The following is a 19,678-nucleotide window of genomic DNA, read 5'->3' as shown; positions in this document are numbered from 1 at the left end:
TAGATTAAGATACTACCATATACAGATCTATAGGAAATAGATTAGTTCATATAAGATACAGATCTATGAAAAATAGATTAGTTTCTACCAGATACAGACTTATAGGAAATAAATTAGTTCCTACCAGATACATACTTATAGGAAATAGATTAGTTCCTACCAGATACAGACTTATAGAAAATAGATTAGTTCCTACCATATACAGATCTATGAGAAATAGATTAGTTCCTACCATATACAGATCTATGAGAAATAGATTAGCTCCTAACATATACATATCAGTAGGAAATAGATTAGTTCCTACCATATACAGATCTATGAGAAATAGATTAGTTCCTACCATATACAGATCTATGAGAAATAGATTAGTTCCTACCATATACAGATCTATGAGAAATAGATTAGCTCCTAACATATACATATCAATAGGAAATAGATTAGTTCCAACCATATACAGACCTATAGGAAATAGATTAGTTCCTACCATATATAGATCTATATGAAATAGATTAGTTCCTACCATATACAGACTTATAGGAAATAGATTAGTTCCTACCATATATAGATCTATATGAAATAGATTAGTTCCTACCATTTACAGATCTATAGGAAATAGATTAGTTCCTACCAGGTATCTTCTTATCTTATAACATACAGATGATTACGTTTATACATTTGCTTACGGATTTGTTCTGTCTATTTGTGCTTCATGTTTAAAGAATGCTTTAGTAAAACATTTTGTTACACTGTATACTATTTGCATTCATTAGTGTTGTTTGTTAACACTTTAACGTAAAGAAGTGAGATCATCGTTACAGTAGGGTAGCCCAGGGGAGTCTCGTCAGACAACAGTCTCACGTTGCCTATTCAGCTGGAAGCATTGAACCCGTGGACGAGTGTGGTTGTCCAGAGTGCTGCAGCAATGCCAATTAGAGGATGAGTACACAGATGTCAGGAGAAATGTCTAAAATAGGATACTCTAAGTACATAGGAATACGCTTGACATTTGGCTACCAGGATTTCTGTTTCGGTACGTGTACTAGAAGATATTGTCTCAATGTCCCTTAATAGCAACGCTTTAGATTCACGATTTATTCTTCTTTTGTCGTTTAATAACATGTTATTGTTTCTAGTTTGTCTTTAAAAGAACTTTACTATGTTGACTACCAAGGACAATTAGAAATAGAAATGCTACAACACTCAAAACCAACTACAAAGAGGCGGGAAGGAAGAGTGGCAATTGTGACACGTACTGAAGTAGTTTTTCACATTTTTCTTTATACTAGACCATTAGAATTGATGTTAAAATCTTTTTTTTTCCGGAAACTCCCTTCCCTTATGTTCAGACTAAGGTTTTCTATGTCCCGGAAAATTTAGAGTTGAACTTATATAATTCTGGACCACCCTAACTTACATATCACGTGAATTCATTTTCAAACAAACTTGAATTATCCACCTCTCGCTCTCTCTCTCTCTCTCTCTCTCTCTCTCTATCTTAATCTATAAATCTATTGGCCTCATGTTTCACTTCTGGTCAAAGCGAAGACACGCACGCACACACATACATATTTTTTAAGTTATTGATCTTTCTGAACTGTCGGGAAATGGAGAAAAAAAAAAGGTGCTGAACAAGTCTTTAATCTTATTGCCACCTCCACGAGTTCTTCGGAACATTCTAGATCGCAAACAAAGATGCCAGGCAGAAAGGGTCGATCAGCGGGTCACAATCACGTCACGTGATCTTGCGCCTAAGGTTGTCACGTCTAATGGGCTTCTGAGGTTGGAGTTTGGTACCAACATAGATTACAGACCACGTCAGGCTTCGAGAAGTTGCTGGTTCCAACATAGATTACAGACCACGTCAGGCTTCGAGAAGTTGCTGGTACCAACATAGATTACAGACCACGTCAGGCTTCGAGAAGTTGCTGGTTCCAAGCATCGAATGACATAATTCTCTCTCTCTTTCTAGCTTTTATCTATCTATATATCTATCTATCCACTAGCGGATCCAGAACTTTTGATTTGGGGGGTAGCAATTTTTTTCAAAATCTGGCCCGATGTAAACCCTAGCCCTTCTAACCCTTTGTATAAACACACACAAACAATATATATACAATATACATATATATATATATTTTGCGTTTGTAGACATTGTAAAAATACAATCTTTTTTTTCATTTTTTATTATGTGAAACCGACATGAACTGAATATGTGTGCACGACTGTGTATATACAAAATGAAATGTAGGTATAACTTTATATAAAAAAAAGAAAGAGCGTTACGACGCCATAGTGATAAGAAATAAAGGGGTCGATCAAAAAGCAACAGGGCTCATGAAATACTACAGAATTGTTTGAATTTCAAAGAATTCAATGAAGATGAAAAGCAGAAGAGTAGCCAGAAAGTGTAAGTAAGACTTTTTATTAAGCTGGAGAGTTGGGGGGAGGGGGAGGGAAGAGAGAAATGATACGACTCGGTCCCAATTCACTGGCCATAGGGGGGTGGGGGCGTTTAGTTGTGGGTCTTTTATTATTGTTAGTGTCATAAAATCAAATAAAAACAAGAAAAATGTAAAACATACATTAAAAAATAAAACAAGCATATCTTAAGCGTAGTTGCATCAATTAGTTTGGATGAGTGGTGTAATTAAAAGTCTGGCCGAATATCATATTTTTACTATCCGGTCATATCCGGCTTTGGCCGAATATTAATATAAGGCAAAATTAATCGATTACCTCTAATTGATTAACTTTTTTTCATTTATTCATCTGTTTTCATTGACTATGAATAACTTCTAAAGTTTCAACTTGACCCGAGAAATGGGAAGTAGGAGAAACAAAGAATACACCCAGACAGACAACAGACAGACAGAGTGAGTTCATATAAGCGTTATAAAAAGGAAAATATAACAAACATCAGACCAGAAGTAAATGTTGTTTTGTTTTCGTGCTCAACTGAAACATTGTTGACCATGCTATGAAATAAAGTTGTCTATTTGGATGTACAATAAAAACACACCAACTCGTTATCGAATGGAAGTCTTCCTCTTTAGCTATGTGGCTACATTGACATGACATTTATACTCAAAATGTGTGGGATTCAAAATGTGTTTGTGAGTGATCATTGGATGTGTGTGTGTGTGTGTGCGCGAGTGCTCATGAGTGTATATATATTTATATTTGTGTGTGCAAGAACGTAATAGAGTTTGAGTGTTTTAAAATAATTTACAACCAGATTTACATACACTTTTTTTTCTCTGTCTATGATATAAACTGCATGAAATAATCACATAATGTTACAGTTTAATGCAGTTTTTGTTGTTTGTTTTGGTGGAAAACTTTGTAGGTAAAAAAATTATTTTGCAAATTAAGTTTTAAATTTTTCTTTTTTTTTTTCTTTTGAGAGTGGACTTCATACATTTGATGACGTGAACAAAGTGTTTTAAGTTCTCAAGAGACTGACCCAGACCTGATGGACCGCGGGAATTAAACCTCAGGAGCCCTATGTGCTCTCGACTTCCCCTAGCCCCCTTCCGTTGATTTGGCTGAACTTATAAACACTCGCGGTCCTTGTGTTTGTCGCACCCAGCGGCTCGGAATCCCCAGAAAAACGTATTATATTATATGAAACTTAACAGCGACCCAGTGAGCAGCTTGGAACGAACTCAATGAGACCGAAAGATAATGCAATTATACTGAATTAAATACAAGAAAACATGAATAAGATATTTGTGTTGATACTAAATTTATCTCTCTCCATTCCTCAAGTATACAAATTTGTTCATGGATTTATTTTGATGTAAAACATACAATTCAATTACACGACATAAATAGAATAAATGAGATATTCTCAGATAATTGGCATAATTTGTTACAATTTTTATGTAACCTATATTGTAGATATCCAAAAAATCTCCACATTTTGCTAAGAAAGTATGGCTTCAAGTATTTATATCTTTGAAATATTTATGCAGATTAATATTGCATCCATATGCTCTCTCGATATTTGAAAGTGTTGTGTTTTTTTTAGAAAGAATTTTTTTTTTATTAACCTTGAAAAAAAGTTTGTTATTGATGCTTAACCAAAGCACTTCTTCAAAATCCAAAGTATATAAATATGTTCCAAAACACTTCTAAAGTATTGGCATAGACTAAAGAACAACTACTAAGTTGGTATTTAAATATCTAGCTCTATAATGGCCTGTCCACTGGTAAGTATAGGCATAGACTAAAGAACAACTACTAAGTTGGTATTGAAATATCTAGCTCTATAATGGCCCGTCCACTAGTGATTGCAGTTGTTGCCTACCAGTGCTTTAGCTCTTTACTTGTCTTATGAAGTTAGAAGTTGTAGCCTGCCAGTGTCTCCACTCTATAATGGCCTGTCCACTGGTGCTAGCCATTCTTGCCTCTGGTCTGTTTGCCTCTTACCGAGTGACGGAACTCGTTCTATCAACCTATTGTTCCAATAATTCTATGGATGGAGCGCAGCTAGTCAACAGTAGCAAGTGGAGTGCATGGCAGGGTTACAGCTAGATAGATCTTAATGTATTCTTGGAGCAAAGCAGTTCTTCAATGTGGTCTCCTGGTAAATCGTTAATTTATACTGTCAACATATTTCTCCATCACTGGATCGAGATTCACACAGTACAATAACACACATAGTTCCTGAACGCAAAGCAGAATAACAAATTCTAAGAAAATAGAATGCTAAGCTCAATACCATTTGTTGTGTTTGACTATAAAGCTTTTCCCAGTTATCAATGTTTTGGCAAGTCCTTGTATACATCTCTTGTTAACATCCTTCATTATATAAACGACATCTCGTAATGTGCTGCTACCTCAAAGTTGGTCTGGATGTCGTCTCTCTTACAATGTGTTTTGTTTTATTTTCCTTACCTGTTCACTAAGACATGAAGTTATTATCTCCCTTACCTGTTCACTAAGACATGAAGTTATTATCATTGTTATTATAGTGTTATAAGTGTGTTATTATGTTATTGAGTTAAACGCATGATTTTATAGCATATGTAATGAATTTCTTCGGCCCATCGCTATGAAAGCGAGATGATAGATTGTGTGCTGATAACATATAGACTGGGTCGTGACTTAGCTCAGATGGGTGTTAGTGTGTTTGAAGTGTAGAGTTTTATTCGGTCTGTGCACAGGTTGATATTTATTTAATGTATGGGAGTACCTGATAGAAAAGTTTTATATCCGTGACGTCAGCTGAATACCTCGGTATTCAACACACGTTTATAACTACGGTTCATAATACAAGTTCATAAAATCAGCGGATAACATTTGCATTTGTTGATTATAACTATATATTGTTATAAACCTGGTGGTGGCACAGATGGGGGTAGTGGTGTGTGTGTGTAGTCAGCCGACGCAAATCGCCCCAGGCCAGCGCTAGACGAGCGGTCAACCGTGACGAGTTACGACGGTCGGCCGAGACGAATGCCAACATGATGGTTCGGGAAGGATCGACGCCGTGAACAGAGCTCAGGAGCGTCACGAGGGATGTAGTCATCTGACCACCCAGAATGGTCGAGCGACGTTCTGTCCGGTTCTAGAAGGCCAGCAGGGACCCTATATAAAGAGCGAAGGTATCAGAGACCAGTCAGTCACAACTTCCCGATCTACAGTTCGTTACAACGGCTCAGTACAAGTCCGAGACGAGACAGAGAGACCAGTGCAAGAGTTGATACGGCGGAGAGATATTTGTACAGTCTTGTGTTACGTGCTGCCAATTGTAAAGTGTTGGCTGTTATTTATTGACATTAAACTATTACGTTATTTTGAAGCCCAGAGTTGTCAAGTTCTTGAAGTTGGTGGTGTCGTTAGGTGCAATTTGCAGCGAGCCTGGATAGGGAGATTCGTTACAATATATTGTAGTAACTGAAGGGAGGAAACTCAACGTGACATAGATGTTTATTTACATGGAGACATGACAAACACATATGACATCTGTCTTGAGCACAGCATCTTTTTATCGGTTCTAGACCTGGGCGGAAATCGTTCTCTCTTCGAATGTCAACATCCTTCTCAGTCTAGTGTCTAATAGTGCGCACCTTCTGAACAATCTTGTATGGCGGTGTGCAAGGCAGGTTATACAATATATATATACGCAATAATGTCATAGACTGAACTAGACACACTTAAGCAACAAGAGTCTCAATTGATTTTATTTAGTCTTCTTTACTCCAGCCACTTTTGGATCTGCCTTCCTTTTACACACAGTCCTGACTCCTGACTTACACACTTTCTTTGCTGTTCACTCGACCATGTACAATGAAGGACAACTGGTCATTTCATGCACAGGTACCAGCCACTCAAAACACATACACTATCACAATCCCTTAGTCTGTTGGACCGTTGAGGCACCATGCAAGATTCGTTGAACGTCTATCTCCATAGGTAAAGGTAAAGATAAAAAGATAGATAGATAGATAGATAGATAGATAGATAGATAGATAGATAGATAGATAGATAGATAGATTTATAGATAGATAGATAGATAAACTGGTGCAGAACACAAACCTAAGATCAAACAATAATGTCTCCTAGAACCTTGAGTACCAACAAGTTTTCACATTCTCCAAGTACACATCACTCTCACACATTTTGTCTCCCCCCCCCCCCCCCATCCTCTCATAACGAAAAGAAATTCGAGGCGATACACAACAAAGCTTTTTCTTTAGAGAAATATTTTCTTTTCCAGGAAGCAAGATTGAAATGATGTTTTGACTGGTCTAGAACTCCCCCCCTTTTTTTTTTATTCGGAACCAGTTTATAGCTTTAGTGTCCAATGACTTCAATGTTGAACAGCAGCGTTGTAAATCTACATCTAGAACTTTCACTTTCACATGGAGGATGTAGCAGTACACTTCGAAACATTCTCAGAGGAAGTAGATTTACATTTTAAGGTTCTGTGAGATCGTTTGGTGAATACTTTATGTTGGACTTTAGCAAATAGTCTGGCCAAATAAATTCATCTAAAGATGGTCCTAAATATGGAGTAGAGGTTAACAAATGAGTAGAGGTTAACAAATGAGTAGAGGTTAACAAATGAGTAGAGGTTAACAAATGAGTAGAGGTTAACAAATGAGTAGAGGTTAACAAATGAGTAGAGGTTAACAAATGAGTAGAGGTTAACAAATGAGTAGAGGTTAACAAATGAGTAGAGGTTAACAAATGAGTAGAGGTTAACAAATGAGTAGAGGTTAACAAATGAGTAGAGGTTAACAAATGAGTAGAGGTTAACAAATGAGTAGAGGTGAACAAATGAGTAGAGGTTAACAAATGAGTAGAGGTTAACAAATGAGTAGAGGTGAACAAATGAGTAGAGGTTAACAAATGAGTAGAGGTGAACAAATGAGTAGAGGTGAACAAATGTTTCAAACATTAGATTTACCTGTTTTTTTGTTGTTGTTTTTTTGTACATTTTACAGACATCGTTGCCCAAAACTCCCTCAGGATGGCGACGAGGAGGATTCGAACTCGGGACAATCAAAACGACAGCGCATACCACGACCAGGCAGCTATCATGTATTACAGATAAAGAAAGATGTACAATGAAGAGAATTATGTCAATCAAATACATTTTTGCTTTCTCTCAGAAGAAGAATAACGTACAGTCTTGAAACCAGAAAAACATAACAAAAATACTTAAAAAAAACACAGCTTTTATTTAAGTGTACTTGTATCAATTAGTTTGGATCAGTACCATTGCCAGAGACATAATAAATCAGTTCGATTAGAAATATTTTTACCAATTGTTTTTGTTTGGCGCTTAGCTTTCTCAATGCGCTATGATCCTATCACTTGTCTGGACCAGTTGGGAAAGGGGAGGGGAAGAAGGGGGTAGCTTTGTGAATGTTTACATGATCGTTTTGTTTTTTAATGCATAGAAAAATTTTCACTCAGGGCTCAAGAGTCCTCAAGGGGAATAATTCAACTTATACCCCCACATCTGTCAAGCTCAAGATACCAAACAAAATATTTAATTACCAACAGTTAATTAATTAACTAATCGTTATTTTTTTTTTATTGATTTTTGTGTTGTCAGATAAAAGAAACTACTACTGAAATTTCAGCTCTATCTGAGATTGCTTGTTGGAGAAATAAAGTGTAAAAACTTTTCTTATATAATACAGACGTTACTTCAGAAAAGAAGATGATTACATCCTACGCGTCATGCATCTAAACAATTATATCAATTAGTAACCCTAGTATTTTAAATTCACTGATATTCCTGGCTGGCTTTTTACCATACTGACAAACAGACATACAGACAGACATAGAAATTGAGTTGATATAATCTTTGTAAAATAAATAATTAGAATAATTAGGAATAAGTTACAAAGACACTTGATAGGATACAAACCTTTTTCCTTCCAATTTGTTAATGATAGTCTCAGCCCTCATCCACCACGAGCTTCTTGTCAAACTAATAGTCTAGTTCTTTTCTTCTTAAATGTTCAAATGTTTTAAGTCGCACCCTCCTAGTGACTACTAACAGGAGTTTGCGCATAAAATGTTCCAAGTCTTATGACCCCAACCGAACGAACTGTAAGCTTATAAAACAAGTCCACGAGGCAACCATACTATAAAACAAGTCTACCTGGCAAGTCTTGGCACTTGTTATTCTTTACCTATCCGACCTATGTCAGTCTAGTCCGCCCTGTTTCTCGACTCACTGGACACGGCCATCACGTGCTTCAACTGCAAACATTCCTGTCAGCCCCATCACCATTCATCTCCCAAACCCGATCTGCAATAAGTATCACCTCCAAAGTTCAAACTGGGAATAGACATCTGACGTGGGGTGACCTTCACAGGTTTCTGTGCGCTTGACTGATTTTCCCCCGACGAAGTACAGGCACGGCCTACATCTATTGAATCCCTGTAATAAGCTGAGCTGTAAGAAGAATCTAGAAGGTCACATGGACATTTTTAGCGTTTTGCTGTGTTTATAGCTTCATATGTTTCGGTAAGTTGACTAACATCAAAAATGTGAACTTAATGAATCAGACCATAATAAAAAGGCCTCCAATCTGAAAATTAAGGGGAATTGTGTATTTCACGGGGCTACGAAAACCTGAAAGTTACGTAAATAGTGTGTCACATCTATCGGATATATATGTTTTCCAATTAAAAGCTCAAGAAGTTACTCCACAGGAAAAGAATTACTGCCGTTACATTAATTTACTCTTCTTTGCGGTAGTTCGAATCATCTACAAAACAATGTGTAAACTTCCCAGTTAGACTTCTCGTGGGATCTTCTAATGCAAACAATCGCTATTTGATTTTATTCCAAGCTGGTTTTGGTAATTTGTATTTATGTACAACAAATAGGTAACCCGTGACAAAAGTGTAAAAATACATTAGCCAAATACTTATTGACTTTTGTTTTTTTAATTTAAAGTAATTAATACAGCTCTATTTTATGGACAAAAGTGTTTGACATTTATCTACTATTAGAACCACATAATATAATTTCTCACTTTGTTTTGTTTCACATGCTTTGGATACTCATTCAGAATTGAAGATTAATTCATACTAGCCCAAACCTCCCGTAGAACGGTATGTTGGCAGGCAGAGTTCGAACCCAAGACCAGCGAGTCGACAGCCTAGAGCGCATACCACACGACCAGGCAACCATCCTATCTGTCCATATGTTCATTAGAGCTACACATTATGCTCTCTCTCTCTCTCTCTCTCTCTCTCTCTCTCGTGTCCATATGTTCATTAGAGCTACACATTATGCTCTCTCTCTCTCTCTCTCTCTCTCTCTCTCTCGTGTCCATATGTTCATTAGAGCTACACATTATGCTCTCTCTCTCTCTCTCTCTCTCTCTCTCTCTCTCGTGTCCATATGTTCATTAGAGCTACACATTATGCTCTCTCTCTCTCTCTCTCTCTCTCGTGTCCATATGTTCATTAGAGCTACACATTATGCTCTCTCTCTCTCTCTCTCTCTCTCTCTCTCTCTCGTGTCCATATGTTCATTAGAGCTACACATTATGCTCTCTCTCTCTCTCTCTCTCTCTCTCTCTCTCTCGTGTCCATATGTTCATTAGAGCTACACATTATGCTCTCTCTCTCTCTCTCTCTCTCTCGTGTCCATATGTTCATTAGAGCTACACATTATGCTCTCTCTCTCTCTCTCTCTCTCTCTCTCTCTCGTGTCCATATGTTCATTAGAGCTACACATTATGCTCTCTCTCTCTCTCTCTCTCTCTCTCTCGTGTCCATATGTTCATTAGAGCTACACATTATGCTCTCTCTCTCTCTCTCTCTCTCTCGTGTCCATATGTTCATTAGAGCTACACATTATGCTCTCTCTCTCTCTCTCTCTCTCTCGTGTCCATATGTTCATTAGAGCTACACATTATGCTCTCTCTCTCTCTCTCTCTCTCTCTCTCTCTCGTGTTCATATGTCCATTAGAGCTACACATTATGCTCTCTCTCTCTCTCTCTCTCTCTCGTGTTCATATGTTCATTAGAGCTACACATTATGCTCTCTCTCTCTCTCTCTCTCTCTCGTGTCCATATGTTCATTAGAGCTACACATTATGCTCTCTCTCTCTCTCTCTCTCTCTCGTGTTCATATGTTCATTAGAGCTACACATTATGCTCTCTCTCTCTCTCTCTCTCTCTCGTGTCCATATGTTCATTAGAGCTACACATTATGCTCTCTCTCTCTCTCTCTCTCTCTCTCGTGTTCATATGTCCATTAGATCCATACACTATTCTGTCTCCTGTCCATCACGCTGACAAGAAACTTTAGTTATTTCAAAATAAATTAAAGAGACTTTTAAAAAACAAAGTCGACTCGCTTTTACTTAAAAACATTTAATGGAAAATAAAAAAACACGAAAATTTGCCATCAATTGAACGCTATAAACATCCTATTCAATACTTACTTCAAAAGATTAGTAAAAAAATAAAAAATTTGAACATTTAAAATGCAACAGAAAATAGCATTGACGTCATTGGTCTATAAATAATAGTAAGGTCAGGGCTGGAGACAGTCGGGAAGCTGGAATACACAGTAGAAAACAAAACAAAAAAAATGTATATTCATTATTAGACATTTGAATGTCATGTTCTGAGAGTTATGGTTTATTAATGTGGAACATATTTGTTCAAACATGACTTCGTTAAGGCGGACGTTCACTTTCCCACATTGGAATGTATAAAATGTCCTCTTTTGTATTGTCGTAAAACAAAAATAAAGAAAAAGAAATATCGTTAATAACAGTGACAGTGACAGTGGGGTTTTTGAGAGCCATCATTTTCTTTGACAGTATTCAATATTCGGCTACAGCTCAAGAGTTATTCTATGGAACGAATGTCAGATGATGATTCTGAGAAAGTATGACATCAATTAACTTAATTAATACTTGGTTTGACTCACTTATTGTTTGGGCGTCAATTCAAATTAACAAAGAAAGGAAAATTCCTTTTCATAAACATAAATATATGCAAGTTTATTTAATGGGGTTTGTTGGACTAGTCCGTTTCGTTTCTTTGATATTGGGCTAAAGTCGCTTTTTTATTTATTTATTTTATGAGTATTTTACCCAAGATCTGTGTTGTTTTTTTAGGACTAGCTTATTTCATGTACCCGGCATTTTCCGATACACAATTTAATACACAAAGTAATTGTTGAAAAAATTTTTAATGATTTTAAACTTTAAATGATTACTTAAATATTATTTTGTTATGAATGTCACTGTTTATTTTGTGTCTGTTCTAGTTTCTTAAATTTTTCTTGAGTAAAGGGGTCGTTTTTCTCCTAATGGGTATACCTGATTTCTCCAAGCAGCCTTTGTAAAATATTGGTCCTAAATAATGCTATGTTTATAAACGAAAAATCGCATGGCTGCATTATGATGAATGTACGTGTTAGTTCAATATATTTTATATTACTAGGTAACTATAAATAACCGCATAAATAGATGTAAGTTTAATTTTTTTTTCTGTTAGATATAGTCATATAACAAATTTTTGTTTATATCCTAATTCTAAAAAGGAATAATAATAGAATTATACAGTAAAAATAATCACTAAGTTTTTCTTTTAATAGTTTTGAAGTCTAACTGAGTTTGTGTTTTTGCAGGTGTACACAAGCTACACTATGAGTCAGTCCATCTCTTCTGACTATTTAGAAATGAGAGTAAAAATGTAGGCTTCGATATTTTTAGCCTGAATTTAAGAAGTTACAATCTTCAAACAACTAATATATTGCCTCTTCCATAAAACTTTGTAGGCTACTTAAAAATTAGGCCTATTATTATAAAAAAATAATCAGTCATTATAGACATCATTCGCAATTTTATTCTTAGGTCTAGGCATTGAAAAGTAAATCTATTAATAAACTAAAATCGATTTAAGTCTAAGTACTAACTTTTTAAATAAGTCATTATAAGTAGAAGTATTATAATGAATATTGTATAGATCTAGATTGACTATATTATAGATAGATCTATAGATCTCTAGTTTAGTAGATTAAGTATAGAGTATAGTAAACGTATTACAGTATTATTAGATCTATGTCTTATGTCTATCTTTATATCTAATTAAAAATTCTAATAATCTAATAATTAAAAAACTTTAGTCTTTATTAATATCTAGACTTTTTTCTTATAAAAACTGACTATAGGCATACCATAGGCTAGACTCGGCAATCTAGTCTCAAGATAGAATCTATACTATTACTAGATCTATTCGATTTTTATATATAGATCTAGACTAGAATTATAGATCTAAATATACTAATGGATAGATGATATGAGGTGTTAGCTAATAGCGTTGCTCAAGAAACAAACCTGGGTTTTTCTAAACTCTAATACTTGGTATGTAATAGTGAAACAGCACCTACCTAAATAAATCGTAACTAGCAATCAAAAACCTATATTTATTGTAGTATATATAGGTCTGTGGTTGTATTTTATATAGCCTTCGTAACTTCTTCTATAGAGAAATGACTTTTTGTAATTTCTTTTACTGAAAATTGGGCTATTCGCGTCTGACACATATATAATTTTGATGTTCAGCAACAAACCCCATTACCAAATACTCTATAAGTCAATTTTTTTAGCGGCTATTAATTTTGTGTGGTCTGTGTGTCCGTCCGTCAGTCCCGCTTAGATATCGTAAACTAGAACAGATATTCAAAATGCGATATCATTATATTCCAGATCTTTCAAAGTTCTTATGCAGCAGCTACTTCATTCCTTTTTGAAAGAGAGACGTTTAATTTAGAACATTAAATATGCAAGCAGTTTTTTTTTTCATAAAAATACACCATTTTAACAACTATTCTCTATTGATATAAAACAAAGATAGAACACAGGTGACTCTATTAATGAGAAAAGGGAGACACTATATATTTTCATAAGATACACTCGTACGGTTCTGTTTTTTCTAAAAAAAAAATGTTATAAAAAATATTTGCATTACTATGTTAAGTATATTCTGTTATATTTTGAATAGATTGTTACTTTTGTTTTAATTAAAAGAGAAGGAATACATTACAGAGTTACCCTGGTTGGATAAAATGTAAAACAACGATTAATAAGCAGTGTTTCATATTATACGAGTGGTGTGCAATGTAACCCATATAACGAGCATTTAACCACTGGTCAAGTTTCTTGGTATAAAGGTTTAAGCCTTGAAGGAGAGATTTGTCTCTTCACAAAACAATTAAATTATTCAATACTTTTAGCTAGGCCAAGTTCACATTATAGTATGATTATCAGTTCATTGAATACATATGAATATTAACATTGTAATAATAGTAACATTATTAAACGTTGTACTCTGTAATATCACGTCTGCTGTCAGCCTTATACTAGAATGTATCAACATACCTACACGTGTTTTTTTTCTGGCAGTTCTTCGCTTCCGATATCCATGCTGAAAATATTGAAACTTGTCTTTTTACTTTCCTGCGTAAACCGTTTGGGGGGGGGGGGGGGGGCGATTCTGAGTTTGTGTTTCCACGCAAACTATCTTTGTATTTTGTGTTTCCACGCAAACTATCTTTGTAATATTGTTTGTAATGGTTATATCAAGATCTATATTATAGTGCGATAGGGTAGATCTAAATTATAGTGTGATGTGACGTTTCTGTAGGATTTCGACGTTAGCCAAAGTTTGATGTGGTACATTTGCTTTAAAATAAATGATATATGGCACAAAACTTATCTGAACTAAACTGTAAACGGTAAACAATTAAGATTGAACATTTCTTGTTTACAATGAACCTAAAGTATCGGCAATGCTATTGTAAATTTATCTTTATTTGGAATATAGCTACGTTTTGGAAAACAGTTTTAAAAAAATAACTCTTATCTCTATAAATAAAAAAAAAATAACTCTTATCTCTATAAATAAAAAAAAAACAACTTTTCAGACTTTTGCAACATATGTGGAGACGATCTATAGATCATCTATTTTTGTAGTGCACTAAACATTTCTAAATTTAAAAATTCCAGTCTTTAGAGGAACATTCGAACCCCCCCCCCCCCCTCGGATTGGAAAACGAGCGCTTTATCAATCCACCACCATGACCTCCTACTTTTAAAATTGTGTCTTGAAATCCATTGACTTAGGTCCCCTGATGCGATGTTAGCACATAAGTTGAACGGATGGAAAGTATTAATCAGGTTTGATTTTGACAGGAGAAGTGACGGCAAAAAAAAATATTTTTATATATTTTTTTTTAAATTACAGAAAGCAATTAATTATGTTTCATTTAGAATCTCACCCCTTATTATCATCGTGGTGGCTTCTTGGTAATTAGCAGCGGACAGGATTTGAACCCGGGACCATCGAGACGACAGCGAGAGCTCATACCACACGACCAGGCAGCCATCCATACTCATTTCTAACTTTCTAAGTAGCTCTTGGACGTTTTTCATTGGTTAGCTAAATCTGTTTTGTACCTGTTTCGTTTCTTTGACCTCAAAGCACTTTGTGTCAATCAATTCCTTTCTCTTCCTCGAAATGAATTCCATCTGGAGCGCAACTGTTAGGGACACATGACCGACGAGCCTCAATATCCCAATGCAGAAGTGACAGCCGTCACCACAGGTTGTTAGATTAGTTTCTTGAAGTGCGTGCGCAGTGTTTCTTTCATTTGATGCGTTGCTTACCTAAAAGACAGAAAAATAAACAAAGTAATAGACTAATAGACGCAGAAGTAAACAGGAAACAAATGCTTTCCCCTTGATTGTTTACCTTCACGGTTCAAGATGTTTTCTTTATGTTTGCAGCCAGTCTGTTGCCTTGGAAATGTAAACATTTTCTTCTGTTTCTTTATTTTGTCTTGAATTGTTTGGACCACGCTGTTGTTACTTTCTTGTAATGTTATTTTGTGATTTTGTTTAAGTTGTTGTTATGCTGTGGTATTTTTGTTATTGGGGGTTATTATCATCTTCTTTTATTTCAATCCAACCAGCCCTTCTGCTGTTAAATGATGGGCATAGAACTAGATTATAGATTTTTACTGTTAAAAAATGATACAAACATAGATTTATTATTGAGTTATCATTGCGCGACATGAAGCTCTTCAACATCGACACTAGCAGCTGGGAAAAAATGGCACTGGATAGATCCACATGGAGAGAGAGCATAATGGAAGTGTCTCGGATAGCAGATGTCATACACAACAGAAGCAGAAAGAAGGGTGAAAATGCAACGGTGCCTGGTGATTACATATGCCCATCTGCGACCGCAGCTGTGTATCAAGGATTGGTCTCTTTAGTCACACAAGAATTTGAAAGGGAAAATATTCCCTCTCGAGAAGTAAAATGCAACAGAGAGAGAATCATTACTTGTATGGAGACTAACTGGATCAATATAATGACATTATTACTTATATAAAATGTACACTAGTTGCTTGGAATAGCTTTTGGTAAATGTATCGATACGTACTAAATTATTATTGGGGGAGGGGGGCCACCAACATATTCTTGAACCCGTGCCCAAGGGTATCTTGCTACGCCACTGTCCCTATCATCTCATATTGATCATTGTTGAAATGTTTTATCGGCAACTAAGCGAGGTTCAAGAAGTCTGTTCCTACATTTTAATGGCGTAATAAATAATCCTTGTATTTCTCTCGCTTCTGGTCCGTGCCTGACATGTCCAACAGCAGGACATACACAATTGTAAGACGACATACTTAATAATAAGAGCAGACGATTGTGCACGTCATCATGTCACTACTAATATCGTCAGGAAGATGTTTTATGCCATAACAATTAGCTAGTTTATGGTTCTCCTGAATATATGTTCTTCACAGAGTAAGGATTCAAGGCAAGAACTACAAACATTAACGTGAACACCGACACTCAAACTATCTTAAAAGCAACTCTTCGTTGTGGCGTTATGACTTCAGCGGTTGTGTAAGAATATATGTCAAGTATTGGGAATTGTTGAATTAATGTGTCGAAGGAGTTCATTAAAAGAAAGAAAAAAAAAGAAGTCTAGAAGTTTCTTCAGTGTGTTCTAGTCATTTCACATTTCCCGGCATGCGATTATGTTTTTGCCATTAAATATACACAAAGGAAAACTAAGCTTTGTATTGTACAGAGAATCATAACTATCAAGTCATCAACAAATTTGGCAACTAGAAAAACATACAATCGCCACACTTACCTCCTGGTTTTCATGCTGAAAATATTGAAAACTGACTTTTTTTTTTAGCTGAACCACTTTGGGGGCCTACTCTGAGTTCTTGTATCCACACAAACTATCTCAGTAATTTTGTTTACTGATATTTCGATTTTTTACCATTTTATGTTACACCTCCATTTTCTAATGTGAACATTGTAATTATAGTTTATGAAGCTAAACTCAACGACATAAATGTCTGGTTCGTCCTCATCCTCCAGAGGGCATTGCAGTATTGTGCCTCCTCATGTGGCTGGGGAGACCTACATGTAGTTGGAATGATCGTCTTCACACTGGGCAGGTTATTCCAGCTCAAGCTTGGGTTAGTTGCCTGGATTTTTTGCCAGACGTTTTTCTTCTGCCAGCGCTGTTCTCTTGTCCTTCTGTAATGTTTACATACGAGTGTTTGGCTTCTAGCGTGTCTGTTGAAATCTGTATCGAAACTAGGAGTCAAGAAGTATTATGAAAGTCCTAAGCAAAAATTCGTTTATTGCCTTTTATTTTTTTTTTTTTTTGCATAACCATTTTATCATAAGTTTCAAGATGGGGTTCGAATTTTCTTCAGTTTTAATAGGGTAGAGAAATCAATGTCAAAGGTACTTTCCAGCTTTCCTGTATGCCCCTCATACATCATTGCAATGTATTCCTTGGACCCGGACACTTCTGCTATATCTTGTTCTTCTTATCTTATAAACAATTACAGACTTTCCTTCGTAATAAAAGATCTACCCTGCCATATCCTAGTCGTGCATATTAATTAGAGACGTATCTATTCTGTCATGTTTATTAGAGACATATATATTCTGTCATGTTTATTAGAGACATATCTACTCTGTCATGTTTATTAGAGACATATCTACTCTGTCATGTTTATTAGAGACATATCTACTCTGTCATGTTTATTAGAGACATATTTACTCTGTCATGTTAATTAGAGACATATCTACTCTGTCATGTTTATTAGAGACATATCTACTCTGTCATGTTTATTAGAGACATATTTACTCTGTCATGTTTATTAGAGACTTCTACTCTGTCATGTTTATTAGAGACATATCTACTCTGTCATGTTTATTAGAGACATATCTACTCTGTCATGTTTATTAGAGACATATTTACTCTGTCATGTTTATTAGAGATTTCTACTCTGTCATGTTTATTAGAGACATATCTACTCTGTCATGTTTATTAGAGACATGTCTACTCTGTCATGTTTATTACAGACATATCTACTCTGTCATGTTTATTAGAGACATATCTACTCTGTCATGTTTATTAGAGACATATCTACTCTGTCACGTTTATTAGAGACATATCTACTCTGTCATGTTTATTAGAGACATGTCTACTCTGTCATGTTTATTACAGACATATCTACACTGTCATGTTTATTAGAGACATATCTACTCTGTCATGTTTATTAGAGACATATCTACTCTGTCACGTTTATTAGAGACATATCTACTCTGTCATGTTTATTAGAGACATGTCTACTCTGTCATGTTTATTACAGACATATCTACTCTGTCATGTTTATTAGAGACATATCTACTCTGTCATGTTTATTAGAGACATATCTATTCTGTCATGTTTATTAGAGACATATCTACTCTGTCATATTTATTAGAGACTTCTACTCTGTCATGTTTATTAGAGACATATCTACACTGTTATGTTTATTACAGACATATCTACCCTGTCATGTTTATTAGAGACATATCTACTCTGTCATGTTATTTTGTTTCTAATTCAACCCGCCCCATTGGGTAAGAAGTACTTGTATGTTTTGTCCTTAAGCATCAAAATTAAAGAATGTGCCTTTATCTTTGTGTCTGACTAAGCCTTTGATTATTTATTTTTTCAACTTGTTGTATTCCAGATGTCACAGTTTAGCCTATGTAATATTTATATTGATATATTTACATGGCAACGTATATGTAATAGTATATGCAACCTCATTTCTAACTTCAGATAAACTCCATTGACAATTTTTTAAACTCAGTCTTAATGTTAGACAACTCGGGATTGTATTGCACCGAGTTCTGTTCCCCTGGAAGCCTATAATAAAATTACGAATCAGCCAGATGTGAAGGAGCGCGTGCTATTAAAGAAGATTTTCAATTAGAGACAGGCAAAATGGAGATGGGTGTAGAGCGCTATGGGAGCTAGGAAGCAGGTGATTTTTGTTTAAAGATCTTTTTTTTTTTAAACCATCATTATTTCAAATTAAATACTCCTTTTTATTAAGTGATGCTGCTGCATGATAGCGGCACAAATATCAATTGCAGGAGTTCATTTAAATAATAAATAGATTTTACACAAAATTTAAAGTTATTTAGCGAAATGAAAGTCTGAAAAAATAAATATAAAAAAAAGCCATAAATGTAGGGAATTTAAGATATACTAAACAATGTCAGGAGGCGAGGTGGCTGTGTGGTGAATTTCAGTATCTTGAGGTCACCACGCTCTTAAGGGTACCTGACATAGTTGGGGCAAATTAAATGCGGTTTGTCGTTGTGCTGGCCAAATGCTACCCTCGTTAACCGTAGGCCACAGTAACGGATGACCTTTACATCATCTACCCTATAGATTGCAAGGATCTCAAAAGGGAACTTTACTAAACAAAGGACAGCAAATTAAACTTCGATGCAGCTAATAAAATTGTTAAAAAGTTGAGCAACAAACGAAAGATTAGAAAATATTTAGCTACTTCACAAGATAGCATAGCGTGGCTACTTCACAAGATAGCATAGCGTGGCTACTTCACAATATAGCATAGCGTGGCTACTTGTTCGTGTTGTATGCGCTTCGGACTGTCATCACCATGGATCCGTTTCCGCTGCGTCTTGCTGGAGGTTTGGGTTCAGGTTTTAACATTTTTTTTATTGCTATAGAAACTTCCAACTTTTTAAAACATAAAAAATGAATACAATACAATATCGAACTGGAGTACATTCATTTTGCTTGGTCTCAAAGGCGATCAACT

General features: G+C 35.4%; 1 protein-coding gene across 5 annotated transcripts in view; it reads left to right on the top strand.

Annotated features, from left to right (window-relative positions):
* Positions 1-19,678, top strand: part of LOC106057092 (uncharacterized) — a 90,178-nt gene that overhangs the window by 8,498 nt on the left and 62,002 nt on the right. The gene's annotated exons all lie outside the window — the stretch shown is intronic.

The sequence above is a fragment of the Biomphalaria glabrata genome, chromosome 3 (genome assembly GCF_947242115.1).
Source record: "Biomphalaria glabrata chromosome 3, xgBioGlab47.1, whole genome shotgun sequence".
Taxonomy (NCBI): domain Eukaryota; kingdom Metazoa; phylum Mollusca; class Gastropoda; family Planorbidae; genus Biomphalaria; species Biomphalaria glabrata.
Note: the sequence above shows the minus strand (reverse complement) of the source record. Positions and strands in the feature narration are given on the sequence as shown.